Here is a 17,594-nt window from a genome sequence, read left to right as displayed (position 1 = left end):
AGTTCAATAATTAACTTGATTGGAACTTCGTCTATCCCTTCGGGTATGCATATTGAATATTTGCTCCCGCCTTTCTCCAGTTAATACTGGTCAGTTCTAAGCAGTTTTCTATCGTAATATTTTGTGTTGCTCCCTCATTTGGGCTTTTACCCTATCGTAGTGCCTCAATGACTCAGCTATTACTGATGCAATGTGCTTCACAGCATCGTCTCCCTCTAAACATTTTCCCTCGTAATCTTCAATCTGTTGCTGCTTTCTCCAATGCTTTTCAGCGTTTCTTCGCCTCTTGTGCCAAGTTCAATAATTAACTTGATTGGAACTTCGTCTATCCCTTTGGGTATGCATTTTCGAATGTTTGCTTCCGCCTTTTTCCAGTTAATACTGGTCAGCTTTAAGCTGTTTTCTATTGTGATGTCCTGCGTTGCTCCCTCATTTCGGCTATTACCCCATCGCCGTGCCTAAATAACTCAGCTATTACTGATGCAACCTGCTTCACAGCATCGTCTCCCTCTAATCATTTTCCTTCGTATTCTTGAATCTGTTGCTGCTTTCTCCAACGCTTTTACGAGCGTTTCCTCGCCTCTTGGGCCAAGTTCATTAATTGACTTGATTGGAACTTCGTCTATCCCTTCGGGTATGCATATTGAATATTTGCTCCCACCTTTCTCCAGTTAATACTGGTCAGTTTTAACCAGTTTTATATTGTGATATCCTGCGTTGCTCCCTCATTTGGGCTATTATCCTATCGTCGTGCCTAAATCACTCAGCTATTACTGATGCAATGTGTTTAACAGCATTCTCTCCCTCTAAACAACTTCCTTCGTATTCTTGAATCTTGTCTGCTTTCTCCAATGCTTTCATGAGCGTTTCCTCGCTTCTTGGGGCAAGTTCATTAATTAACTTGGTTGGAAATTCGTCTATCACTGCGGTTGTGCATTTCGGAATGATTTCTCCCACCTTTTCCATTTAATGCTGGTAAGTTTTAAGCTGTTTTCTATTGTGATGTCCTGCGTTGCTAGCTCATTTGGGCTATTACCCTACCGTCGTGCCTAAATGACTCAGCTATTACTGATGCAATGTGCTTCACAGCATCGTCTCCCTCTAAACAATTTCCTTCGTATTCTTGAATCTGTTGCTGCTTTCTCCAATGCTTTTATGAGCGTTTCCTCGCCTCTTGGTCTAAGTTCATTAATTAACTTGATTGGAACTTCGTCTATCCCTTCGGGTATGCATTTTCGAATATTTCCTCCCGCCTTACTCCAGTTAATATTGGTCAGTTCTATCCAGTTTTCTATTGTGATATCCTGCGTTGCGCCCTCATTTGGGCTATTACCCTATCATCGTGCCTAAATGACTCAGCTATTACTGATGCAATGTGCTTCACAGCATCGTCTCCCTCTAAACATTTTCCCTCGTAATCTTCAATCTGTTGCTGCTTTCTCCAATGCTTTTATGAGCGTTTCCTCGCCTCTTGGGCCAAGTTTATTAATTAACTTGATTGAAACTTCGTCTATCACTGCGGATGTGCATTTCGTAAAGTTTGCTTCCGCCTTTTTCCATTTAATGCTGGTCAGTTTTAAGCTGTTTTCTATTCTGATGTCCTGCCTTGCTCCCTCATTTGGGCTATTACCCTATCGTCGTGCCTAAATGACTCAGCTATTACTGATGCAATCTGCTTCACAGCATCGTCTCCCTCTAAACGTTATCCTTCGTATTCTTGAATCTGTTGCTGCTTTCTCCAATGCTTTTATGAGCGTTTCCTCGCCTCTTGGGCCAAGTTCATTAATTAACTTGATTGGAACTTCGTCTCTCCCTTCGGGTATGCATATTGAATATTTGCTCCCGCCTTTCTCCAGTTAATACTGGTCAGTTCTAAGCAGTTTTATATTGTGATATCCTGCGCTGCTCCCTCATTTGGGCTATTACCCTATCGTCGTGCCTAAATGACTCAGCTATTACTGATGCAATGTGTTTCACAGCATTCTCTCCCTCTAAACAATTTCCTTCGTATTCTTGAATCTTGTCTGCTTTCTCCAATGCTTTTATGAGCGGTTAATCGCTTCTTAGGCCAAGTTCATTAATTAACTTGGTTGGAAATTCGTCTATCACTGCGGTTGTGCATTTCGGAATGATTGCTCTCGCCTTTTTCCATTTAATGGTGGTCAGTTTTAAGCTGTTTTTTGTAGTGATGTCCTGCGTTACTAGCTCATTTGGGCTATTACCCTACCGTCGTGCCTAAATGACTCAGCTATTACTGATGCAACGTGCTTCACAGCATCGTCTCCCCCTAAACAATTTCCTTCGTATTCTTGAATCTGTTGCTGCTTTATCCAATGCTTTTATGACCGTTTCCTCGCCTCTTGGGATAAGTTCAATAATTAACTTGATTGGAACTTCGTCTATCCCTTCGGGTATGCATATTGAATATTTGCTCCCGCCTTTCTCCAGTTAATACTGGTCAGTTCTAAGCAGTTTTCTATCGTAATATTTTGTGTTGCTCCCTCATTTGGGCTTTTACCCTATCGTAGTGCCTCAATGACTCAGCTATTACTGATGCAATGTGCTTCACAGCATCGTCTCCCTCTAAACATTTTCCCTCGTAATCTTCAATCTGTTGCTGCTTTCTCCAATGCTTTTCAGCGTTTCTTCGCCTCTTGTGCCAAGTTCAATAATTAACTTGATTGGAACTTCGTCTATCCCTTTGGGTATGCATTTTCGAATGTTTGCTTCCGCCTTTTTCCAGTTAATACTGGTCAGCTTTAAGCTGTTTTCTATTGTGATGTCCTGCGTTGCTCCCTCATTTCGGCTATTACCCCATCGCCGTGCCTAAATAACTCAGCTATTACTGATGCAACCTGCTTCACAGCATCGTCTCCCTCTAATCATTTTCCTTCGTATTCTTGAATCTGTTGCTGCTTTCTCCAACGCTTTTACGAGCGTTTCCTCGCCTCTTGGGCCAAGTTCATTAATTGACTTGATTGGAACTTCGTCTATCCCTTCGGGTATGCATATTGAATATTTGCTCCCACCTTTCTCCAGTTAATACTGGTCAGTTTTAACCAGTTTTATATTGTGATATCCTGCGTTGCTCCCTCATTTGGGCTATTATCCTATCGTCGTGCCTAAATCACTCAGCTATTACTGATGCAATGTGTTTAACAGCATTCTCTCCCTCTAAACAACTTCCTTCGTATTCTTGAATCTTGTCTGCTTTCTCCAATGCTTTCATGAGCGTTTCCTCGCTTCTTGGGGCAAGTTCATTAATTAACTTGGTTGGAAATTCGTCTATCACTGCGGTTGTGCATTTCGGAATGATTTCTCCCACCTTTTCCATTTAATGCTGGTCAGTTTTAAGCTGTTTTCTATTGTGATGTCCTGCGTTGCTAGCTCATTTGGGCTATTACCCTACCGTCGTGCCTAAATGACTCAGCTATTACTGATGCAATGTGCTTCACAGCATCGTCTCCCTCTAAACAATTTCCTTCGTATTCTTGAATCTGTTGCTGCTTTCTCCAATGCTTTTATGAGCGTTTCCTCGCCTCTTGGTCTAAGTTCATTAATTAACTTGATTGGAACTTCGTCTATCCCTTCGGGTATGCATTTTCGAATATTTCCTCCCGCCTTACTCCAGTTAATATTGGTCAGTTCTATCCAGTTTTCTATTGTGATATCCTGCGTTGCGCCCTCATTTGGGCTATTACCCTATCATCGTGCCTAAATGACTCAGCTATTACTGATGCAATGTGCTTCACAGCATCGTCTCCCTCTAAACATTTTCCCTCGTAATCTTCAATCTGTTGCTGCTTTCTCCAATGCTTTTATGAGCGTTTCCTCGCCTCTTGGGCCAAGTTTATTAATTAACTTGATTGAAACTTCGTCTATCACTGCGGATGTGCATTTCGTAAAGTTTGCTTCCGCCTTTTTCCATTTAATGCTGGTCAGTTTTAAGCTGTTTTCTATTCTGATGTCCTGCCTTGCTCCCTCATTTGGGCTATTACCCTATCGTCGTGCCTAAATGACTCAGCTATTACTGATGCAATCTGCTTCACAGCATCGTCTCCCTCTAAACGTTATCCTTCGTATTCTTGAATCTGTTGCTGCTTTCTCCAATGCTTTTATGAGCGTTTCCTCGCCTCTTGGGCCAAGTTCATTAATTAACTTGATTGGAACTTCGTCTCTCCCTTCGGGTATGCATATTGAATATTTGCTCCCGCCTTTCTCCAGTTAATACTGGTCAGTTCTAAGCAGTTTTATATTGTGATATCCTGCGCTGCTCCCTCATTTGGGCTATTACCCTATCGTCGTGCCTAAATGACTCAGCTATTACTGATGCAATGTGTTTCACAGCATTCTCTCCCTCTAAACAATTTCCTTCGTATTCTTGAATCTTGTCTGCTTTCTCCAATGCTTTTATGAGCGGTTAATCGCTTCTTAGGCCAAGTTCATTAATTAACTTGGTTGGAAATTCGTCTATCACTGCGGTTGTGCATTTCGGAATGATTGCTCTCGCCTTTTTCCATTTAATGGTGGTCAGTTTTAAGCTGTTTTTTGTAGTGATGTCCTGCGTTACTAGCTCATTTGGGCTATTACCCTACCGTCGTGCCTAAATGACTCAGCTATTACTGATGCAACGTGCTTCACAGCATCGTCTCCCCCTAAACAATTTCCTTCGTATTCTTGAATCTGTTGCTGCTTTCTCCAATGCTTTTATGAGCGTTTCCTTGCCTCTTGGGCCAAGTTCATTAATTAACTTGATTGGAACTTCGTCTATTCCTTCGGGTATGCATTTTCGAATATTTGCTCCCGCCTTTCTCCAGTTAATACTGGTCAGCTCTATCCAGTTTTCTATTGTGATATCCTGCGTTGCTCCCTCATTTGGGCTATTACCCTACCGTTGTGCCTAAATGACTCAGCTATTACTGATGCAATGTGCTTCACAGCATCGTCTCCCTCTAAACAATTTCCTTCGTATTCTTGAATCTGTTGCTGCTTTCTCCAATGCTTTTATTGAGCGTTTCCTCGCCTCTTGGGCCAAGTTCATTAATTAACTTGATTGGAACTTCGTCTATCCCTTCGGGTATGCATTTTCGAATATTTGCTCCCGCCTTACTCCAGTTAATACTGGTCAGTTCTAAGCAGTTTTCTATCGTGATATCCTGCGTTGCTCCCTCATTTGGGCTATTACCCTATCGTCGTGCCTAAATGCCTCAGCGCTCACTGATGCAATGTGCCTCACAGCATCGTCTCCCTCTAAACATTTTCCTTCGTATTCTTGAATCTGTTGCTGCTTTCTCCAATGGTTTTATCAGCGTTTCCTCGCTTCTTGGGCCAAGTTCATTAATTAACTTGATTGAAACTTCGTATATCACTGCGGATGTGCATTTTGGAATGTTTGCTTTTGCCTTTTTCCAGTTAATACTGGTCAGTTTTAGGCTGTTTTCTATTGTGATGTCCTGCGTTGCTCCCTCATTTGGGCTATTACCCAATAGTCCTGCCTAAATGACTCAGCGCTTACTGATGCAATATGCTTCACAGTATCGTCCCCCTCTAAACATTTTCCTTTGTATTCTTGAACCTGTTGCTGCTTTCTCCAATGCTTTTATCAGCGTTTCCTCGCTTCTTGGGCCAAGTTCATTAATTAACTTGATTGGAACTTCGTCTATCACTGCGGATGTGCATTTCGGAATGTTTGCTTCCGCCTTTTTCCAGTTAATACTGGTCAGTTTTAAGCTGTTTTCTATTCTGATGTCCTGCCTTGCTCCCTCATTTGGGCTATTACCCTATTGTCGTGCCTAAATGACTCAGCTATTACTGATGCAATCTGCTTCACAGCATCGTCTCCCTCTAATCACTATCCTTCGTATTCTTGAATCTGTTGCTGCTTTCTCCAATGCTTTTATGAGCGTTTCCTCGCCTCTTGGGCCAAGTTCATTAATTAACTTGATTGGAACTTCGTCTATCCCTTCGGGTATGCATATTGAATATTTGCTCCCGCCTTTCTCCATTTAATACTGGTCAGTTCTAACCAGTTTTATATTGTGATATCCTGCGTTGCTCCCTCATTTGGGCTATTACCCTATCGTCGTGCCTAAATGACTCAGCTATTACTGATGCAATGTGTTTCACAGCATTCTCTCCCTCTAAACAATTTCCTTCGTATTCTTGAATCTTGTCTGCTTTCTCCAATGCTTTTATGAGCGGTTCCTCGCTTCTTGGGCCAAGTTCATTATTAACTTTGTTGAAAATTCGTCTATCACTGCGGTTGTGCATTTCGGAATGATTGCTCTCGCCTTTTTCCATTTAATGCTGGTCAGTTTTAAGCTGTTTTCTGTTGTGATGTACTGCGTTACTAGCTCATTTGGGCTATTACCCTACCGTCGTGCCTAAATGACTCAGCTATTACTGATGCAACGTGCTTCACAGCATCGTCTCCCCCTTAACAATTTCCTTCGTATTCTTGAATCTGTTGCTGCTTTCTCCAATGCTTTTATGAGCGTTTCCTCGCCTCTTGGGCCAAGTTCATTAATTAACTTGATTGGAACTTCGTCTATTCCTTCGGGTATGCATTTTCGAATATTTGCTCCCGCCTTTCTCCAGTTAATACTGGTCAGTTCTATCCAGTTTTTTATTGTGATATCCTGCGTTGCTCCCTCATTTGGGCTATTACCCTACCGTTGTGCCTAAATGACTCAGCTATTACTGATGCAATGTGCTTCACAGCATCGTCTCCCTCTAAACAATTTCCTTCGTATTCTTGAATCTGTTGCTGCTTTCTCCAATGCTTTTATGAGCGTTTCCTCGCCTCTTGGGCCAAGTTCAATAATTAACTTGATTGGAACTTCGTCTATCCCTTCGGGTATGCATTTTCGAATATTTGCTCCCGCCTTACTCCAGGTAATACTGGTCAGTTCTATCCAGTTTTTTATTGTGATATCCTGCGTTGCTCTCTCATTTGGGCTATTACCCTATCATCGTGCCTAAATGACTCAGCTATTACTGATGCAATGTGCTTCACAGCATCGTCTCCCTCTAAACATTTTCCCTCGTAATCTTCAATCTGTTGCTGCTTTCTCCAATGCTTTTATGAGCGTTTCCTCGCCTCTTGGGCCAAGTTCATTAATTAACTTGATTGAAACTTCGTCTATCACTGCGGATGTGCATTTCGTAAAGTTTGCTTCCGCATTTTTCCAGTTAATACTGGTCAGTTTTAAGCTGTTTTCTATTTTGATGTCCTGCCTTGCTCCCTCATTTGGGCTATTACCCTATCGTCGTGCCTAAATGACTCAGGTATTACTGATGCAATGTGCTTCACAGCAACGTCTCCCTCTAAACATTTTCCCTCGTAATCTTCAATCTGTTGCTGCTTTCTCCAATGCTTTTCAGCGTTTCTTCGCCTCTTGTGCCAATTTCATTTATTAACTTGATTGGAACTTCGTCTATCCCTTCGGGTATGCATTTTCGAATATTTGCTCCCGCCTTTCTCCAGTTAATACTGGTCAGTTGTAACCAGTTTTCCATTGTGATATCCTGCGTTGCTTCCTCATTTGGGCTATTACCCTATCGTCGTGCCTAAATGATTCAGCGCTTACTGATGCAATGTGCTTCACAGTATCGTCTCCCTCTAAACATTTTCCTTCGTATTCTTGAATCTGCTGCTGCTTTCTCCAATGCTTTTATTAGCGTTTCCTCGCATCTTGGGCCAAGTTCATTAACTTAATTGGAACTTCGCCTATCCATTCGGGTATCCATTTTCGAATATTTGCTCCCGCCTTTCTCAATTTAATACTGGTCAGTTCTAAGCAGTTTTCTATCGTGATATCCTGCGTTGCTCCCTCATTTGGGCTATTACCCTATCGTCGTGCCTAAATGACTCAGCGCTCACTGATGCAATGTGCTTCACACTATCGTCTCCCTCTAAACATTTTCCTTCGTATTCTTGAATCTGTTGCTGCTTTCTCCAATGGTTTTATCAGCGTTTCCTCGCTTCTTGGGCCAAGTTCATTAATTAACCTGATTGAAACATCGTATATCACTGCGGAAGTGCATTTCGGAATGTTTGCTTCCGCCTTTTTCTAGTTAATACTGGTAAGCTTTAAGCTGTTTTCTATTGTGATGTCCTGCGTTGCTCCCTCATTTGGGCTATTACCCCATCGTCGTGCCTAAATAACTCAGCTATTACTGAAGCAATGTGCTTCACAGCATCTTCTCCCTCTAAACATTTTCCTTCGTATTCTTGAATCTGTTGCTGATTTCTCCAATGCTTTCAGCAGCGTTTCATCGCCTCTTGGGCCAAGTTCATAATTAACTTAATTGGAACTTCTTCTATCCCTACGGGTATGCATTTTCGAATATTTGCTCCCGCCTTTTTCCAGTTAATACTGGTCAGTTCTAAGCAGTTTTCTATTGTGATATCCTGCGTTGCTCCCTCATTTGGGCTATTACCCTATCGTAGTGCCTAAACGACTCAGCTATTACTGATGCAATGTGCTTCACAGTATCGCCTCCCTCTAAACATTTTCCTTCGAATTCTTGAATCTGTTGCTGCTTTCTCCAATGCTTTTATCAGCGTTTACTCGCTTCTTGGGCCAAGTTCATTAAGTAACTTGATTGGAACTTCGTCTATCCCTTTGGGTATGCATATTGAATATTTGCTCCCGCCTTTCTCCAGTTAATACTGGTCAGTTCTAACCAGTTTTATATTGTGATATCCTGCGTTGCTCCCTCATTTGGGCTATTGCCCTATCGTCGTGCTTAAATGACTCAGGTATTACTGATGCAATGTGTTTCACAGCATTCTCTCCCTTTAAACAATTTCCTTCGTATTCTTGAATCTTGTCTGCTTTCTCGAATGCTTTTATGAGCGTTTCCTCGCTTCTTGGGCCAAGTTCATTAATTAACTTGGTTGTAAATTCGTCTATCACTGCGGATGTTCATTTCGGAATGTTTGCTTCCGCCTTTCTCCAGTTAATACTGGTCAGTTCTAAGCAGTTTTCTATTGTGATATCCTGCGTTGCTCCCTCATTTGGGCTATTACCCTATCGTAGTGCCTAAATGACTCAGCTATTACTAATGCAATGTGCTTCACAGCATCGTCTCCCTCTAAACATTGTCCCTCGTATTCTTTAATCTGTTGCTGCTTTCTCCAATGCTTTTATTAGCGTTTCCTCTCTTCTTGGGCCAAGTTCATTAATTAACTTGATTGAAACTTCGTCTATCCCTTCGGTTATGCATTTTCGAATATTTGCTCCCGCCTTTCTCCAGTTAATACTGGTCAGTTCTAAGCAGTTTTCTATCGTGATATCCTGCGTTGCTCCCTTATTTGGGCTATTACCCTATCGTCGTGCCTAAATGACTCAGCGCTCACTGATGCAATGTGCTTCACAGTATCGTCTCCCTCTAAACATTTTCCTTCGTATTCTTGAATCTGTTGCTGCTTTCTCCAATGGATTTATCAGCGTTTCCTCGCTTCTTGGGCCAAGTTCATTAATTAACTTGATTGGAACTTCGTATATCACTGCGGATGTGCATTTCGGAATGTTTGCTTCCGCCTTTTTCCAGTTAATACTGGTCAGCTTTAAGCTGTTTTCTATTGTGATGTCCTGCGTTGCTCCCTCATTTGGGCTATTACCCTATCGTCGTGCCTAAATGACTCAGCTATTACTGATGCAATGTGCTTCACAGCATCGTCTCCCTCTAAACATTTTCCCTCGTAATGTTTATTCTGTTGCTGCTTTCTCCAATGCTTTTCAGCGTTTCTTCGCCTCTTGTGCCAAGTTCATTAATTAACTTGATTGGAACTTCGTCTACCCCTTCGGGTATGCATTTTCGAATATTTGCTCCCGCCTTTTTCCAGTTAATACTGGTCAGTTCTAAGCAGTTTTCTATTGTGATATCCTGCGTTGCTCCCTCATTTGGGCTATTACCCTATCGTAGTGCCTAAACGACTCAGCTATTACTGATGCAATGTGCTTCACAGTATCGCCTCCCTCTAAACATTTTCTTTCGTATTCTTCAATCTGTTGCTGCTTTCTCCAATGCTTTTATCAGCGTTTACTCGCTTCTTGGGCCAAGTTCATTAATTAACTTGATTGGAACTTCGTCTATCACTCCGGATGTGCATTTCGTAATGTTTGCTTCCGCCTTTTTCCAGTTAATACTGGTCAGTTTTAAGCTGTTTTCTATTGTGATGTCCTGCGTTGCTCCCTCATTTGGGCTATTACCCTATCGTCGTGCCTAAATGACTCAGCGCTTACTGATGCAATGTGCTTTACAGTATCGTCCCCCTCTAAACATTTTCCTTCGTATTCTTGAATCTGTTGCTGCTTTCTCCAATGCTTTTATCAGCGTTTCCTCGCCTCTTGGGATAAGTTCATTAATTAACTTGATTGGAACTTCGTCTATCCCTTCGGGTATGCATATTGAATATTTGCTCCCGCCTTTCTCCAGTTAATACTGGTCAGTTCTAAGCAGTTTTCTATCGTAATATTTTGCGTTGCTCCCTCATTTGGGCTATTACCCTATCGTAGTGCCTCAATGACTCAGCTATTACTGATGCAATGTGCTTCACAGCATCGTCTCCCTCTAAACATTTTCCCTCGTAATCTTCAATCTGTTGCTGCTTTCTCCAATGCTTTTCAGCGTTTCTTCGCCTCTTGTGCCAAGTTCAATAATTAACTTGATTGGAACTTCGTCTATCCCTTCGGGTATGCATTTTTAATGTTTGCTTCCGCCTTTTTCCAGTTAATACTGGTCAGCTTTAAGCTGTTTTCTATTGTGATGTCCTGCGTTGCTCCCTCATTTCGGCTATTACCCCATCGCCGTGCCTAAATAACTCAGCTATTACTGATGCAATCTGCTTCACAGCATCGTCTCCCTCTAATCATTTTCCTTCGTATTCTTGAATCTGTTGCTGCTTTCTCCAATGCTTTTACGAGCGTTTCCTCGCCTCTTGGGCCAAGTTCATTAATTAACTTGATTGGAACTTCGTCTATCCCTTCGGGTATGCATATTGAATATTTGCTCCCACCTTTCTCCAGTTAATACTGGTCAGTTCTAACCAGTTTTATATTGTGATATCCTGCGTTGCTCCCTCATTTGGGCTATTACCCTATCGTCGTGCCTAAATCACTCAGCTATTACTGATGCAATGTGTTTAACAGCATTCTCTCCCTCTAAACAACTTCCTTCGTATTCTTTAATCTTGTCTGCTTTCTCCAATGCTTTTATGAGCGTTTCCTCGCTTCTTGGGCCAAGTTCATTAATTAACTTGGTTGGAAATTCGTCTATCACTGCGGTTGTGCATTTCGGAATGATTTCTCCCGCCTTTTTCTATTTATTGCTGGTCAGTTTTAAGCTGTTTTCTATTGTGATGTCCTGCGTTGCTAGCTCATTTGGGCTATTACCCTACCGTCGTGCCTAAATGACTCAGCTATTACTGATGCAATGTGCTCCACAGCATCGTCTCCCTCTAAACAATTTCCTTCGTATTCTTGAATCTGTTGCTGCTTTCTTCAATGCTTTTATGAGCGTTTCCTCGCCTCTTGGGCCAAGTTCATTAATTAACTTGATTGGAACTTCGTCTATCCCTTCGGGTATGCATTTTCGAATATTTGCTCCCGCCTTACTCCAGTTAATATTGGTCAGTTCTATCCAGTTTTCTATTGTGATATCCTGCGTTGCTCCCTCATTTGGGCTATTACCCTATCACCGTGCCTAAATGACTCAGCTATTACTGATGCAATGTGCTTCACAGCATCGTCTCCCTCTAAACATTTTCCCTCGTAATCTTCAATCTGTTGCTGCTTTCTCCAATGCTTTTATGAGCGTTTCCTCGCCTCTTGGGCCAAGTTCATTAATTAACTTGATTGAAACTTCGTCTATCACTGCGGATGTGCATTTCTAAAGTTTGCTTCCGCATTTTTCCAGTTAATACTGGTCAGTTTTAAGCTGTTTTCTATTGTGATGTCCTGCCTTGCTCCCTCATTTGGGCTATTACCCTATCATCGTGCCTAAATGACTCAGCTATTACTAATGCAATGTGCTTCACACCATCGTCTCCCTCTAAACATTTTCACTCGTAATCTTCAATCTGTTGCTGCTTTTTCCAATGCTTTTCAGCGTTTCTTCGCCTCTTGTGCCAAGTTCATTAATTAACTTGATTGGAACTTCGTCTATCCCTTCGGGTATGCATATTGAATATTTGCTCCCGCCTTTCTCCAGTTAATACTGGTTAGTTTTAAGCTGTTTTCTATTGTGATGTCCTGCGTTGCTCCCTCATTTGGGCTATTACCCTATCGTCGTGCCTAAATGACTCAGCGCTTACTGATGCAATATGCTTCACAGTATCGTCCCCCTCTAAACATTTTCCTTCGTATTCTTGAATCTGTTGCTGCTTTCTCCAATGCTTTTATCAGCGTTTCCTCGCTTCTTGGGCCAAGTTCATTAATTAACTTGATTGGATCTTCGTCTATCACTGCGGATGTGCATTTCGGAATGTTTGCTTCCGCCTTTTTCCAGTTAATACTAGTCAGTTTTAAGCTGTTTTCTATTCTGATGTCCTGCCTTGCTCCCTCATTTGGGCTATTACCATATCGTCGTGCCTAAATGACTCAGCTATTACTGATGCAATCTGCTTCACAGCATCGTCTCCCTCTAATAATTATCCTTCGTATTCTTGAATCTGTTGCTGCTTTCTCCAATGCTTTTATGAGCGTTTCCTCGCCTCTTGGGCCAAGTTCATTAAGTAACTTGATTGGAACTTCGTCTATCCCTTTGGGTATGCATATTGAATATTTGCTCCCGCCTTTCTCCAGTTAATACTGGTCAGTTCTAACCAGTTTTATATTGTGATATCCTGCGTTGCTCCCTCATTTGGGCTATTACCCTACCGTCGTGCCTAAAAGACTCAGCTATTACTGATGCAATGTGTTTCACAGCATTCCCTCCCTTTAAAGAATTTCCTTCGTATTCTTGAATCTTGTCTGCTTCCTCGAATGCTTTTATGAGCGTTTCCTCGCTTCTTGGGCCAAGTTCATTAATTAACTTAGTTGTAAATTCGTCTATCACTGCGGATGTGCATTTCGGAATGTTTGCTTCCGCCTTTCTCCAGTTAATACTGGTCAGTTCTAAGCAGTTTTCTATTGTGATATCCTGCGTTGCTCCCTCATTTGGGCTATTACCCTATCGTAGTGCCTAAATGACTCAGCTATTACTGATGCAATGTGCTTCACAGCATCGTCTCCCTCTAAACATTGTCCCTCGTATTCTTTAATCTGTTGCTGCTTTCTCCAATGCTTTTATTAGCGTTTCCTCTCTTCTTGGGCCAAGTTCATTAATAACTTGTTTGGAACTTCGTCTATCCCTTCGGGTATGCATTTTCGAATATTTGCTCCCGCCTTTCTCCAGTTATTACTGGTCAGTTCTAAGCAGTTTTCTATCGTGATATCCTGCGTTGCTCCCTCATTTGGGCTATTACCCTATCGTCGTGCCTAAATGACTCAGCGCTCACTGATGCAATGTGCTTCACAGTATCGTCTCCCTCTAAACATTTTCCTTCGTATTCTTGAATCTGTTGCTGCTTTCTCCAATGGATTTATCAGCGTTTCCTCGCTTCTTGGGCCAAGTTCATTAATTAACTTGATTAGAACTTCGTCTACCCCTTCGGGTATGCATTTTCGAATATTTGCTCCCGCCTTTTTCCAGTTAATACTGGTCAGTTCTAAGAAGTTTTCTATTGTGATGCCCTGCGTTGCTCCCTCATTTGGGCTATTACCCTAGCGCAGTGCCTAAACGACTCAGCTATTACTGATGCAATGTGCTTCACAGTATCGCCTCCCTCTAAACATTTTCTTTCGTATTCTTCAATCTGTTGCTGCTTTCTCCAATGCTTTTATCAGCGTTTACTCGCTTCTTGGGCCAAGTTCATTAATTAACTTGATTGGAACTTCGTCTATCACTCCGGATGTGCATTTCGTAATGTTTGCTTCCGCCTTTTTCCAGTTATTACTGGTCAGTTTTAAGCTGTTTTCTATTGTGAGGTCCTGCGTTGCTCCCTCATTTGGGCTATTACCCTATCGTCGTGCCTAAATGACTCAGCGCTTACTGATGCAATGTGCTTCACAGTATCGTCCCCCTATAAACATTTTCCTTCGTATTCTTGAATCTGTTGCTGCTTTCTCCAATGCTTTTATCAGCGTTTCCTCGCTTCTTGGGCGAAGTTCATTAATTAACTTGATTAGAACTTCGTCTATCTCTGCGGATGTGCATTTCTGAATGTTTGCTTCCGCCTTTTTCCAGTTAATACTGGTCAGTTTTAAGCTGTTTTCTATTCTGATGTCCTGCCTTGCTCCCTCATTTGGGCTATTACCCTATCGTCGTGCCTAAATGACTCAGCTATTACTGATGCAATGTGCTTCACAGCATCGTCTCCTTCTAATCATTTTCCTTCGTATTCTTGAATCTGTTGCTGCTTTATCCAATGCTTTTATGACCGTTTCCTCGCCTCTTGGGATAAGTTCAATAATTAACTTGATTGGAACTTCGTCTATCCCTTCGGGTATGCATATTGAATATTTGCTCCCGCCTTTCTCCAGTTAATACTGGTCAGTTCTAAGCAGTTTTCTATCGTAATATTTTGTGTTGCTCCCTCATTTGGGCTTTTACCCTATCGTAGTGCCTCAATGACTCAGCTATTACTGATGCAATGTGCTTCACAGCATCGTCTCCCTCTAAACATTTTCCCTCGTAATCTTCAATCTGTTGCTGCTTTCTCCAATGCTTTTCAGCGTTTCTTCGCCTCTTGTGCCAAGTTCAATAATTAACTTGATTGGAACTTCGTCTATCCCTTTGGGTATGCATTTTCGAATGTTTGCTTCCGCCTTTTTCCAGTTAATACTGGTCAGCTTTAAGCTGTTTTCTATTGTGATGTCCTGCGTTGCTCCCTCATTTCGGCTATTACCCCATCGCCGTGCCTAAATAACTCAGCTATTACTGATGCAACCTGCTTCACAGCATCGTCTCCCTCTAATCATTTTCCTTCGTATTCTTGAATCTGTTGCTGCTTTCTCCAACGCTTTTACGAGCGTTTCCTCGCCTCTTGGGCCAAGTTCATTAATTAACTTGATTGGAACTTCGTCTATCCCTTCGGGTATGCATATTGAATATTTGCTCCCACCTTTCTCCAGTTAATACTGGTCAGTTTTAACCAGTTTTATATTGTGATATCCTGCGTTGCTCCCTCATTTGGGCTATTATCCTATCGTCGTGCCTAAATCACTCAGCTATTACTGATGCAATGTGTTTAACAGCATTCTCTCCCTCTAAACAACTTCCTTCGTATTCTTGAATCTTGTCTGCTTTCTCCAATGCTTTCATGAGCGTTTCCTCGCTTCTTGGGGCAAGTTCATTAATTAACTTGGTTGGAAATTCGTCTATCACTGCGGTTGTGGATTTCGGAATGATTTCTCCCACCTTTTCCATTTTATGCTGGTCAGTTTTAAGCTGTTTTCTATTGTGATGTCCTGCGTTGCTAGCTCATTTGGGCTATTACCCTACCGTCGTGCCTAAATGACTCAGCTATTACTGATGCAATGTGCTTCACAGCATCGTCTCCCTCTAAACAATTTCCTTCGTATTCTTGAATCTGTTGCTGCTTTCTCCAATGCTTTTATGAGCGTTTCCTCGCCTCTTGGTCTAAGTTCATTAAATAACTTGATTGGAACTTCGTCTATCCCTTCGGGGATGCATTTTCGAATATTTCCTCCCGCCTTACTCCAGTTAATATTGGTCAGTTCTATCCAGTTTTCTATTGTGATATCCTGCGTTGCGCCCTCATTTGGGCTATTACCCTATCATCGTGCCTAAATGACTCAGCTATTACTGATGCAATGTGCTTCACAGCATCGTCTCCCTCTAAACATTTTCCCTCGTAATCTTCAATCTGTTGCTGCTTTCTCCAATGCTTTTATGAGCGTTTCCTCGCCTCTTGGGCCAAGTTTATTAATTAACTTGATTGAAACTTCGTCTATCACTGCGGATGTGCATTTCGTAAAGTTTGCTTCCGCATTTTTCCAGTTAATACTGGTCAGTTTTAAGCTGTTTTCTATTGTGATGTCCTGCCTTGCCCCCTATTTGGGCTATTACCCTATCGTCGTGCCTAAATGACTCAGCTATTACTGATGCAATGTGCTTCACACCATCGTCTCCCTCTAAACATTTTCCCTCGTAATCTTCAATCTGTTGCTGCTTTTTCCAATGCTTTTCAGCGTTTCTTCGCCTCTTGTGCCAAGTTCATTAATAAACTTGATTGGAACTTCGTCTATCCCTTCGGGTATGCATTTTCGAATATTTGCTCCCGCCTTTTTCCAGTTAATACTGGTCAGTTCTAAGCAGTTTTCTATTGTGATATCCTGCGTTGCTCCCTCATTTGGGCTATTACCCTATCGTAGTGCCTAAACGACTCAGCTATTACTGATGCAATGTGCTTCACAGTATCGCCTCCCTCTAAACCTTTTCCTTCGTATTCTTGAATCTGTTGCTGCTTTTTCCAATGCTTTTATCAGCGTTTACTCGCTTCTTGGGCCAAGTTCATTAATTAACTTGATCGGAACTTCGTCTATCACTGCGGATGTGCATTTCGTAATGTTTGCTTCCGCCTTTTTCCAGTTAATACTGGACAGTTTTAAGCTGTTTTCTATTGTGATGTCCTGCATTGCTCCCTCATTTGGGCTATTACCCTATCGTCGTGCCTAAATGACTCAGCGCTTACTGATGCAATGTGCTTCACAGTATAGTCCCCCTCTAAACATTTTCCTTCGTATTCTTGAATCTGTTGCTGCTTTCTCCAATGCATTTATCAGCGTTTCCTCGCTTCTTGGGCCAAGTTCATTAATTAACTTGATTGGAACTTCGTCTATCACTGCGGATGTGCATTTCGGAATGCTTGCTTCCGCCTTTTTCCAGTTAATACTGGTCAGTTTTAAGCTGTTTTCTATTCTTATGTCCTGCCTTGCTCCCTCATTTGGGCTATTACCCTATCGTCGTGCCTAAATGACTCAGCTATTACTGATGCAATCTGCTTCACAGCATCGTCTCCCTCTAATCATTTTCCTTCGTATTCTTGAATCTGTTGCTGCTTTCTCCAATGCTTTTATGACCGTTTCCTCGACTCTTGGGCCAAGTTCATTAATTAACTTGATTGGAACTTCGTCTATCCCTTCGGGTATGCATATTGAATATTTGCTCCCGCCTTTCTCCAGTTAATACTGGTCAGTTCTAAGCAGTTTTCTATCATGATATCCTGCGTTGCTCCCTCATTTGGGCTATTACCCTATCGTCGTGCCTAAATGACACAGCGCTCACTGATGCAATGTGCTTCACAGTATCGTCTCCCTCTAAACATTGTCCCTCGTATTCTTTAATCTGTTGCTGCTTTCTCCAATGCTTTTATTAGCGTCTCCTCTCTTCTTGGGCCAAGTTCATTAATTAACTTGATTGGAACTTCGTCTATCCCTTTGGGTATGCATTTTCGAATATTTGCTCCCGCCTTTTTCCAGTTAATACTGGTCAGTTCTAACCAGTTTTATATTGTGATATCC

This window comes from Amblyomma americanum, chromosome 7, assembly GCF_052857255.1.
Source record: "Amblyomma americanum isolate KBUSLIRL-KWMA chromosome 7, ASM5285725v1, whole genome shotgun sequence".
NCBI lineage: Eukaryota > Metazoa > Arthropoda > Arachnida > Ixodida > Ixodidae > Amblyomma > Amblyomma americanum.
This window is presented reverse-complemented; position numbering follows the sequence as displayed.